The sequence below is a fragment of the Vombatus ursinus genome, unplaced genomic scaffold (genome assembly GCF_900497805.2).
Source record: "Vombatus ursinus unplaced genomic scaffold, bare-nosed wombat genome assembly UNPS02014903.1, whole genome shotgun sequence".
NCBI classification, from domain to species: domain Eukaryota; kingdom Metazoa; phylum Chordata; class Mammalia; order Diprotodontia; family Vombatidae; genus Vombatus; species Vombatus ursinus.
In genome coordinates this window covers 4,211,348-4,223,795 of record NW_020954681.1, presented here as the reverse complement: position 1 = coordinate 4,223,795, position 12,448 = coordinate 4,211,348, and positions in this window count along the sequence as shown.

Genomic DNA, 12,448 nt, shown 5'->3' with positions numbered 1-12,448 from the left:
TTAGGTTCAAATCCTGACACCATGATTTGCTTTTACAAAGTAGATAGGAATTAAGTGGAAAGCTTACAAAAGCTACGGCTAACATTGTGATATCAACAGAATGCAGAGAAAGCCCCTGACCCAATGGTTAGGGTGGCTTCCTTGTGGGAAGCTTATGGGAACACAGGGGCAGGAGTTGCAAAGGATGGCAGGGTTGAATGGATCACAGGGTCACAAGAATCACAGATTTAGAACTGGAAGGGACCTTAGAGGTCATGCAGCAATGTCAATTGATGAATAAGGAAACTGAAACCAAGAAAGGTAGTAAAATGACCTGCCTAAGGTCACACAGGTACTAAAATGGCAGGGATAAGATTTGAACGCAGGTCTCCAAATGATCAAATCTGCTTTCCATTGTAGCATACTGTGGCAAACCCCATTGTTAGATGGAATCCTCATCCACACAGATGAGGTCATAGATCCCTGGGAGCACAGGAATACAAAGGATGTTTGACTGGAGCATGGTGCTTTGAGGCTAAGGCCACAGATCTGATCCCAGAAGGAGCCAGTTAGCCTTGGTCACAGATTCCAAGGCCACAAACTGTACCCCGAACTCTCAAATGTGTGCCATAGGTAACAAAGGCATAATGGTATGTGGTATGTAGATAAAACATCATAAAATCTCTCCCCACTACTGGAAAAAAAATGCAGATGTAACATCACTTTTTTTTAATGTATTGATTGGTTTTGCTGATTTTTTCCCTCTCTTTCTTCCTTTAAAAAATTTCTTTGTTCTAACATCTGAGTTTCTGGGAAGTGAGATGGGAAGGATAGAGGGGGGAATGTAGGCAATGAAATAACAAACAATATCAATGCAAATCTATTTTTAAGAAACCACAGACCCTCCCGCGGGGAGCCTCGCCTCCCAGGAGCACCTTAAGCTCCTTGAGGGCAGGGACCGACTCACTTCTGTCTTGGCATTCCCAGCACCACGTGGTGCTTGAGCCATAGGGGATGCTTAACAAATGCAGACAATTGAATTGAATCATTGAGGCAGAACAGAAATGATGTTGTTATTGGATTGTACTTCTGACTACTAAGACAAGATACAAAAGATGAGGAGCTCAGGAAATAGTTCAGAAGGCTGGAAGTTAATCTTTGGAGATGAAAATCATAATTTATAAAAGAACGTTTTTTTTTCCCTCCTGGTTCCATGGACCAGATGACACTGTTTGAAATATTCAGTCAATGTTCTATTTCTCCTCTCTCCCCAGATCATGTTAGAACTAAATTTTAGAAGATTCAACTCTTAGCAATAGGATCTCTCTAGAATTGACCATGTATCCAAAACAGAGGATTGAAAGGGTGCTAGAATTTAAACACATGCCCTCTAGCCTGGGTTCGAAACCCCGGGGGACCTTTCTGGTCCCTTGCTTAAGCTGCACACTCCTCACTGCGAAGCTTGACCCTCCTCTCTCTCTAACAGTCATGGCATTTCAAAGTTCTCCCCTTCAGATTTCCTGAAAAGTCCCCCTACTCAGCACCTGTTTCTCCTTGAAGATTCTGAATGTGACTATCCTAGAAGGGACTGCTTATGGTAAAAAAAGATGGATGTGACACCCAAAATATGCTTCTCCCTTCCATGACACTGCACCAGCAGTTGGTGGCCCAGCAGTCAGGGCTCAGACGGAACTCAAAAACATCAGCACATAAGCAACTCATCCCTCCTTCTCCATTCCCACTGCCACTCGCCAGCCCCACCCCACCCCACCCCCATCCCCTTCCCCCAGCCCAGGATGATTGCAATAGTCTCTTCACTAGGCTCACTTCCTCTGCTGATCTCTCCCCACCAATCCATTTTGCATACCCCCCCCCCCCCCCCCCCTTCCCTCCCCCCCCCACCCCCTTTTGCCTCCCCCCCCCCCCGGTAGATTAATCTTCCTAAAACATTGCTTTTAGCATGTCACTCCCCTGCCTAATAACCCAACAATGGCCCACTATTTCTCGCTGGAGCAGGGCCAAATTCCTCCCCCTGGTATTCAAGGTCTTTCGTAAGGTTGGATTGGCAAATCAGGGTCAGGTTATTTCCCAAATGTATGCTGCACACTCCTGCCATTCTTGTTACTTTCTCCCACACATGCAACAAGGAGGGCCTTATATGCATATATACATATAAATATACCTATGCATAATACTGAACTATATGTATATATGGATGTGTATATAAATATATGTATATATGTGTGTAAATGATTTGTTGATGCTTTTAACACTGCTATCATCTCTCAGTGACGACTCTCATACACAGAACCCTGCTTTGTAACATCAATACGTAGTTACGTGCATTCCCCATCCCCCAATCTAAAATCAGCTGCTAAGTTGTTTCTACCTCCACAACATCTCACATACGTCTGTGTCTTCTCACCTCACATTGATATCACTCTAGCTCCAGCCCTCATCAGGAGTCACCCAACTACTGCAGGGGGTCATCTCCGGTCGTCCTGATCTGTATCTGGCCACTAGACCCAGATGGCTCCAGAGGAGAAAGTGAGGCTGATGACTTTGCACAGGTCTTTCTAACTTAAATCCAATTCACTTGCAAGATATGGCATCACCTTCCTGATGTCATGGCCCTCTTTGAGAACGAAGGACAAACAACAACAGACTATTGCAAATGCCTTGCAACTGGCGCCCTTGCTTCAACTCTTTCCCTGCTCCAATGTGAATAGAGAGCTGGGCCTAGAGTCAGGAGGACCCGAGTTCAAATCCTGCCTCAAGATACCTACTAACTGTAACCTACTAACTTGTGACCCCCTGGGTAAGTCACTTGACATCTGTTTGCCTCAGTTTCCTCAACCACAAAATGGGAATAATAACAGCCACCACCTCTCAGGGTTGTTGTGAAAATCAAATGAGATATTATTTGGAAAGTGCTCAGCACATAGGCTTGGCACACAGTGGGTGCTGTATAAATACTAGCTATTATTATTATTATTATTATTATTACCATTATTTTTAAAGCACAGGTCTGACTATGTAAATCCTATGCTTCAGTTGCTGCCTAAGACCACTTCCTATGACCACTAAGTTAAAATACCTCAGTCCCCCCCCCACCCCAATCTGGTTTGGCATTTAAAGCCCTTCACAATCTGGCTCCAGCTTATATTTCTAGGCTGAATGATTACAAATTACTCACCTTCACACACTTCATCTGCTATCCAGACTGACCTAGTTGTGGTTCTCTTAACTGAATACTCCATTTTTAGCTTGTAGTCTTTGCATATGCTGTTTCACATGCCTGAAATATTCTCCTTCCTCCTCTTGGCTCCTGAGGCCCTTTGTTCTCCTCAAGACTGAGCTCAAGTGTCCCCTTCTACAAAAGGCTTTCCATGATGCTCCCAGGTGTTACTGGCCTGCCTGAAATGACTTCATATGGATTTTGCACATTGTTATCTGTATACATGCTATTTTCTCCCAGGAAAATGTAAGGTCCTTGAGGATAGGGACTATGTCACTTTTGACTTTGTGTCCTGAATGCCAAGCACAGTGTTTGACACATGGTAGGAGCTTAATAAATGCTTACTGAATTGAAAACGTTGGCGCTAACAACCCATGCCTCATTCTGTACCCCTAGTCCACCTGACCTCTCTGTTGAGAGGTTGCAGGCAGATAAGTTGTCTGAAATCACTGGTCACTGCATCAATTTGAGTTCCGAGTAGAATCACAGTTATTCCTATTTTGGGGTTCAGCTGTTTCCCAAACTTGGAATATGCCTTTTCTTGGTCTCTTAGTCTTTCTAATTCCTGTGTTTTTTAAGGCTTGTCTCAACTCCTTCTACAAAGTCTTTGCTAATCTACTCAAGTCAGTGGTGCTTTTTGCCTTTCCCTAACCTAACCATATTTACTGTCTATTCATACATTTAAAAATTCAGTTTTATTAATTATTCTCTAATTAATTCATGTAAGTGAATCATGTGGCACAGTGGGTATAGTGTGGGGTCTGAAGTCAGGAAGACCTGAGCTCAAATCCGGCCTCAGACACTTACTAGCTGTGTGACACTGGGCAAGTCACTTAATCCCTCTCTGTCTGCCTCAGTTTCCTCAATTGTAATATGGGGATAATAATAGCTCTGACCTCCCAGCATTGTTGTAAGGATCCAATGAGATAATAATTGCAGCTTAGCACAGTGCCTAGCACATAGTAGGCATTATATAAATGTTAGGTATTATCAGCTATTATGATGATGATGATGATGGTGATGAAGATCATGAGATTATACATTTAAAGGTAGAAGGGCCATGTCTTCTTCCTTTTCTCATAGTACCTAGCATAATATGGGGCACAGAGCAGGGATCCACTAAATATCTGTTGAATTATTTTTCCCAAAATTTTCCCATAAGTTATATTTAAAATACTTATTAGGTAAAAGTTCTCTACTTTTTATATCAAAATAACATGTCTTTGAGAATAACTGGTCAGACCATATTTGGAGTATTGTGTTCACTTCTAGGCAACATATTTTAGGAAGGAAGCTGGAGAATGTCCGTAGGAGAACTCTTAGGATGGTACAAAGCCTATGGGGATCAGTGGAAGGAACTGGGGACATTGCCCAGAGAAGAAAAGGTTCAGTGGGGAGAGACATGCGAGCTATCTTCAAGAAGCTGAAGACGTATTTTGTGGAAGAGAGATTAAATTTGTTCTCTTTGGCCCAGAGAGCAGAACTGGGAACAGTGGGTTGACGTTACAAAGCAACACATTTAGGCTTGATATAATGAACTCTTTCTGAAAATCTCAAGTTCCCAAAGGGGAATGGGTTGCCCTAGGAGGTAGGGTCCCCTCACTAGGAGCCTTCAGGCAGAGACTGAATAACCATTTCTCAGGCATGTTGTAGTGAGAATCATTTTTCAGGTATGGGTTGAACCAGATGGACACTGAGGTCCCTGTGAAATATGAATTCCTTTGATTCTATGAACTGTCCTTCCAATATACTTGAATATTTCAAACCAAATACGCTGCAATTGCAAATTTTCTTTGAAGGAAAATTTTCCTCTTATTTCAACAATATAAGAGCTGAATGATATTGTTTCTCCTCTCTTATCAGGCTAGCCAGAACAGAAGATCTGCTCTAAACAACCTTACCTCATTGTTTATTCCAGTCTCCCTGGCTTTCCTTGGGTAAATCCCTCCTCCTGGAGTGCCTCTAGCCTCTGCTCAGCACCAATCCTTATCCTGCCCTGCCTCTGAAACTTGACTTCAAGCCAAGTTTGGAACAAATGCTGCAACATTTGTAATGCAACATTTGTGACCAATGTTTCTAAAACAAATTTGCAACAAATATGCATAGTCTAGGAAAACAAATTCCCACATTGACCATGTCGAAAAATATGTCTCACTTTGCATTTTGAGAATGTCATCTGTCTGTCCAGCATTGGGCAGTATGACTTATCGTCGATCTCCTAGAGTCAGGATTGGTCACTGCATTGGGCAGAGGTCTAAAAGCTTTCAAAACTGCTCATCTTTCCAATGCTGTTGGCATAGCGTAAATTGTTCACCTAGTTCTGCTTACTTAACTGCATCAAACCATCTCTTTTGACTTTTTTTCAACTGTACAATAGTATTCCATTCCATTCATATATGGAGGGGACTGAACTAGGGACTTAAGGACTGATCCCTAAGATTCCTTCCAATTTTGACATTCTATGTCTTATATTTTTGTATTCCTCCATAGGGACTAACACAGTGATGAGTGATTACTATTCCGGCTTTCAATAAATAACCTGGATGATTTTGTATCCACATAGCACCTAGTAGAGAGCTCAGTACAGAGTGAGAGCTCCAAATCTTTCATCTTAGAGGCATTATTTTATGATAAATAGGGAATAATCCTTCTAGAAATTACTCATGGTATTTAGTTAAGCAGGTTTATATAATAGTAGGCTTTTTCTTAGATGAAACAGGATTTTGGAAAGCATGGAAAGACCACAGGGGAAGGGAGAAGGGAATTAGCATTTATCAAGTGCCTACTAAGTTCAAGGCATTGTGCTAAGCACTTTACAAATACTATCTCATTTGATCTTCACAACGATCTTGTGAGATAGGTACTATTATGTTCCCCATTTTACAGTTGAGGAAACTGAGGTGGACAGGCAAAGCTACTTGCCCAGAATCACATAGCTAGTAAGTGTCTGAGTCAGGATTTGAACTCAGGTCTCCTTGATTCCAGGTCCAGTGCTTTATCCACTGTGCCACTTAGACAATTTGGGGCTGGAAGGTCCTTGGAGAATCTTCTCATTTGGGATGTGATATGACCAAGGTAACTTAGCTACTCAGCAGCAGAGCTAAATCTAGATAGGTGTATCCAGGCCCCCGGACATGGTACTACCTCCTAAATATTACAAGCTAATGAGGTGGGATTTGGAAATCCCCTCTCTCCTAGAATATCTCAAACCAATCTATTTCTACTTCTTATCACAAGACTTTACCATTGACCCAAGCATCTACAACCCACCAAACATGGAAAGAAATTGGCAGGAGGTGGGGGTGGAGCTCAAAAAGAAATCTAGCTCACAATCCCCTGGCTAGGTTTCTATAGCAATTGTTACTTCATCATCCCAAATTTAGAGATATAGTGAACATTAGATAGTCTTGAAGAAATGTAGAAACAGAATGCTCTGTAAAACCCTAATGACCAATTCTATTCTTGAGAAACAAAGAAACAAAAAAGAAAAACTCCCAACAAATGCATCAACAAAGATATATTTAAACTTTTTTTTCTATAATTGTCTTTTGAACTACTCTGTGGGTGTAAGCAAAATAGGGTTGTTTAAATTTTTAAAAAATCCAGAAAAGTCGGGCTGTATTTACATAGTAAAGTCAAGTTAGGCCATTTTCTTGTGATTCTGACCAATGTAGACAAGCTAGAAAAATTTTAAAATATATATTTCTTTCAGTTATAGGTTTGGGTTTTTTGGGGAGTGAGTGGGTAGATAATTCCCTGTACCTCATGTAAAACAATGATTTTAGTGTGGAATTATGACAAGAACACCGGGCTTCTAGTCAGAAGACCCTCACTCTACCATTTACCGGACATGTGACCTTAGGCAACTTACTTCCAACTCTGAGCCTCAGTTTCCTCAGATGTAAAATGGGGATAAGAATACTTTCACTACCAGCCACACAGAATTGTTGTGAAGCAATTGTGTTGTGAACTGGATGGAGCTGAGTTCCAGACTGACACTTCCTAGCTGTGACCCTGAGGCAAGTAATTTGACCTCTTTGAGCCTCAGTTGCCTCCTTTGTAAGATGAGGATAAAACAGCACCTAGATGTTAAGAAGATCAAATGAGATCATGTGCGGACTTTGCAAACTTCAAAGAGTTGCCTAAGTGTGCATTCTTACGATTACTATTATTATACAAATTTGCACTATTGCTGTACCTTAGAATCACTGGAACATAGAGCTTGGCGGTCATCTAATCAAACTTCATCATTTCACAGAAGAAGAAACTGAGACTCAGGAAGGGGAACAGATGGTTAAGCGGCCATAACTACCTGCGTAGACCCAATTCGAAAAGATATTTTGCTACAATTCAAAATCTGGCAGCTAGGTGGCACTGCGGTGACTAGAGTATTGGGCCTGGAAGCAGGAAGATTCCTCTTCCTGAGTTCAAATTTGGCCTCAGACACTTACAAATCATTATTGCCTCAGTTTCCATATCTGTCAAATGAGCTGGAGAAGGAAATAGCAAACAGCTCCAGTATCTTTGCCAAGAAAACCCCAAATGGGGTCACAAAGGGTCAGACATGACCGAACAACAAAATCTAAAGGCCTTGTACAGTTGACAGTGAACAAGATGTTGTGATCCCAATAGCCTCGTTTGCTTATACTTCAGTTGGTTAGACAAATATAACATATATTTCCTTTTTTCCTGCCTTACCTTTTAGAATCAGACAGAAGGAAACCCAGCGGTACGTTTTGAATTTTCTCTGTTTCACTAATGCCCGTGATAAGTCCCATAGAAACCAGTGGAAAAGCAGAAAAACTTATGAAAGGCCTTCCCCTACCCCACCTCCCCTCTTTCCCGTTCTTGTGAAAGACTGTAGCAGTTGAAAATTACAAGATCATTTCAGAGCTTTATTGTTATGTTTACTTTTCTAGTTAAAAATCCATTTGAACTGTTAAACCAGCCATATACCAACTTGGGGAAACCATAGCTGGAGCTATGGTCCAAGAGAAAGCCAAGGATTTCATGTGGACTGAGAGCTTTGCTCACTGAAATGAATCCCTGAATGTATCAGGCTCCAAGAAGTTCCTCAAGGGTCTGTAAGTTTCCCTGGTGATATAAAGACTCTGGCTTCTTTAGTAAAAGAGGAAAAGATGAGGGGAACATTGTGATGCCAAAAAAAGTGAGCCCTTTCTTCCAAAATGTGAAAAAATGATCCTCGGGGCTAGATTTCTAGTCATTTGTTTCTATGTAACACAGAAGAAGCCTGAGATCTTCATAGAGGACACAACTCAACTGTAGGAGGTTGTGATTTATACGGTGTCAAGTAAAGTGATGAAAATTATAAAGAAAAAGTCAAATGTAGGAAGCAACAGACCTCACATAATGGAAACTAGGAAGAGATTGAATCAAATATAAGCTCCTTGAGGGAAGGGCTTATTTTATGTTTGTCTTTTTATCATCAGTACCTAGGGCATTTTTTTTGGTGTGTGTGTTGGGGGGGAGGGTCCAGACCTGTGATTTCATCTTATAGGGAAGTCCAAATATGGAAACTCTTTTCACCCACAATCATTGGCACCTCATCTGTAACTTGCAGTCTCAGAGAGTTGCCAAGGCAATGGAGAGCTCACTGGTTGGTGACTTTCCTATGGCCATACAGCTAAGATCTGTAAGAGGCAGGCCTCGAGCCCCGGTCGTCCTGATCTAAACGCTGGCACCATGGTTCACCTTGCACCCTTAGAAATACCCATTAGAGTGAACTGAAGTTATCTGAAGCCAAACAGTAAAAGTGGACTTTGAAACAGGACAAGCAGAGTAGTGGATAGAGGGCAGGCCTCCGAATCGGGAAGACCAGGATTCAAGTCTAGCCTTTAACACAGTAGATGTGTGACTCTGGGCAAGTCATTAAACCTGCCAGTGTCACAGGTAACTCTTTAATATTATTACAAGTTACAGAGAGCAGGTGAAGCCATCCCCCAGTGGAGGGAGTTTCATGTTGATGAAATCACAGGTCTGATTAAAAGAAAAAAAAAAGAAAGTGAAAAGCCTTTATCTGAATAAGTGAACCAGTATAGAAAGAAAGATGTGGTTTTGCAGGTCTAAATCATTTGAAAAATTGTCTCTGTTTTCTATTTCATTCTGGGTATAGACACAGTCTCAAAAGTATAACAAATGTCAGAGGTGAAATAGCCCTGGGACCTCAACTAGAGCAACATCCTCCTAGAGATCAGTCAGTCAATAAGCATTTTCCAAGGGCCTACTATGTGCCAGGCACTAGGGATATAAAGCAAAAGAATGAAACAGATGCTTAAAGTTGAGGGGACTTAGCCAAGGTTCCATAGCTGGTTCCTGTCAGAGACGGGTCTAGAACTCAGGTTCTCTGCTGCCTCATGTAGCTTTCTTCTTGCTGCGTCCCATGGCCTCTCCTGTTTCCACTCTGCAGAGCTCTGGCCTGCTTGCAAGACCCCATTCTGAGAGAGCAAGTGAGCTCCTCCAGGCTTAGGGACATATTAAGCAAATATTTCTAGCTGGCAGAGCTAAGAAAAAGTAAAACGGATCACAAAAAAGCCAGAGGAATGGCCAGAGTTTCAGTTCTGAAGGAAATGTTTGTTCTAGTCTGTTGGTAAGGATATTGCTTTTGTCACAAAATTCCTTCATCCCAAAAGGCAGCAATGATACAAACCCGTGTCTTCCATACTAGCCCACACCATGCCAAGCAGATACTAATTTGGATCTTCCATCTTACAGAGAAGAAGGGAAAACGCTCTCCTGCGGTGCCAGTCACATGATGCTACTTAGTCTCTCCAGCAGGTCACAGTAACAACCACCGACCAGCTCCCAAGAGGTCTTTGGAAAAGAGCGAGCTTGGGGAGAGGAAGTAGAGAAAGGCTCATAGGTTCCTAGCCCAAGAGCAGGAAAAAAAACCTCAGAGGCCTTCTAGCCCAACTCTCTTCTTTGACTGATGAGGAAACTGAGCTACAGGAGGAACTCGCTCTGGGTCCCACAGCTGGTAAGTATCTGAAGCAAGATCTTAACCCAGCTCTCCTGACTCCAAGTCCACTGTCCTATCCAGCATACCATGGAGAAGACTTGGTTACCTGCTTCAGGGTGACCAGATGATAATAATAATAATAATAATAGTAGTAGCTAGCATTTATATGGTGCTTTAAGGTTTGCAAAGCATTGTATCTGTTACCTCATTTGAGCCTCACAACCCTCTGAGGTAGGAGCCCATTTCACAGATCAAGAAACTGAGGCTGAGAGGGGGGTGAGGTGACTTGCCCAGGGTTATACAGCTTGCAAGTATCTGAAGCAAGATCTGAACTCAGGTCTTCCTGAGTCCAAATCCAGTACTCTTACCCGCTGTACTACCTCACTGCCCCAGATTAGATCTATAAATGTCACATCAAGGGAGTCATAATGAGATCAGAATAATTGGAGCATGGTCCTGGAGCACCAAAATTTAGAGGATGCGGAGGTTTCTATTAGGCCTCATCCGACTCCTTGGATGGTGGCCTCACAGAGACCCGGAGTCTCCGCTCACCAGGGAAGTAGGTCAAGGCCTCTCCCCTCCCTCGGTCAGTGTCCAGGTTTCTACCCTTATGAGGGATGTCAGGGAGTCTTGGCATGACTTGCCTACTGCAGACACCATTTCACGCTCCTGGCCTCAGGTGCTGAAATTGCTAGCTGCTGCTCTGCACACCCACTTTTCTCCCTGCCTCCTAACCACTGAATAAACAATAGCCTGTAATTTAGTCTCAGAGGTCAGAGAAGCCAGAGGATGAGGGAAAAAGAAACCTACTTGAAAAGGCATAATGTATGCAGTTGCTTATGGACATTTGCCTTAGATGCTGTCATTGACAGGTAACACACATCATTTCAATCTTCCAGAGAGGAATAATGTCATACTTCCAAAGGTAACAGGCAGAGGTAGGATTTTTCTATGTTCTTAATCACATGTGCTCTAAGTGGGGAATGTGGGAATTGCTGATTGAGAAGCAGTATGGTCTATTGGATAATATTAGATTTGTAAGCAGGGATACATAGGTTCAGATCTCACCTCTGACACTTGCCTGAGTGAGTCACGGAATCTCTTTGAAAGTCAGTTTCTCTCTGTGTAAAATAGGGGTGATATTCATAGTACCCCATTCCTAAGGTCCTATAAGGACATTATGGTTCAAAAAAGATGGTGTGGTAAAATGCTTTGCAAACCTTAGACCACTAGAGAAATGTCAGTTATTTCTATTTGGCATATGACTATGAGGATAAATAGTTCACTTTTAATCATTAATAATAATTGTTGGCAATGTCAAGAGAATTCAGGGAAGGTCCCTAGCACATTGGGTAGACCCCCTGTGGTGAATTTAGGGAGGATAGTGGCAAGAGTCTCACAGGACTGGCAGGCAGATTTGGGCCATGCCCATCTGGACCAGGGCACAGGATCATGGGAGTATTGGAGCTCATGCTTTCACTGCACTCTGAAGTTAACAAAGTGCTTTCTTCAATGTGAGGTAGGCAGTTTGTTATTATGCTAATAATCTCATTTCTCAGTAAAATATACTTTGAAGCTACATGATACCAAATTAATTTCAGCTGATCAACTTATGCTTGCCAAAATAAACCCAGCATGTTGGAGAGTTAAATAGTCTAAAGCAACAGTAACAATAAATCTCCACATCTCATTGGCCCCCAGAATTCCAGAGTTGGAAAGGACCTGAGAGGTTATCTACATCAACCTCCTCTTTTTACTAGATGGGTAGGGAGATGGTGGCATTGAGACCCAGAAAGAAAAAAAGGTTTTGTTCAAGGTCATGCAGCTAGTGTGGTTGAGTCTTCCAAATCCAGAGTCTAGGGCTTTCTCTTGCTAGCCCGTGGTGACCTCAATTTCATTAGTGCATGTTGGAAGAAAGCATACCTGGAACATACCCAGATGTCAAAACACACAATGGAAGTAATGCCATTAAACAACTGGGGAACTCTGTCATGATCTCAGCTACCAAACCCATTTAATGCAGCTCATATTCCTCAAACTTTCCGATTGGTTCTTTCCAGTCATTACCAGGATTACCATCAACAGTTTTTCCTCTAAAAGTTGAGCTTCAAACTCTTCTATTCTTTGTATTCGAATGTCATTCAGCCCCTCTGTTAAAAATAGAGAAACTCACTAAGCCATCTCTTTCATCAGGCAAGGATTAAAACCTTTAGGGGAGAGAGAGAGAGAGAGAGAGAGAGAGAGAGAGAGAGAGA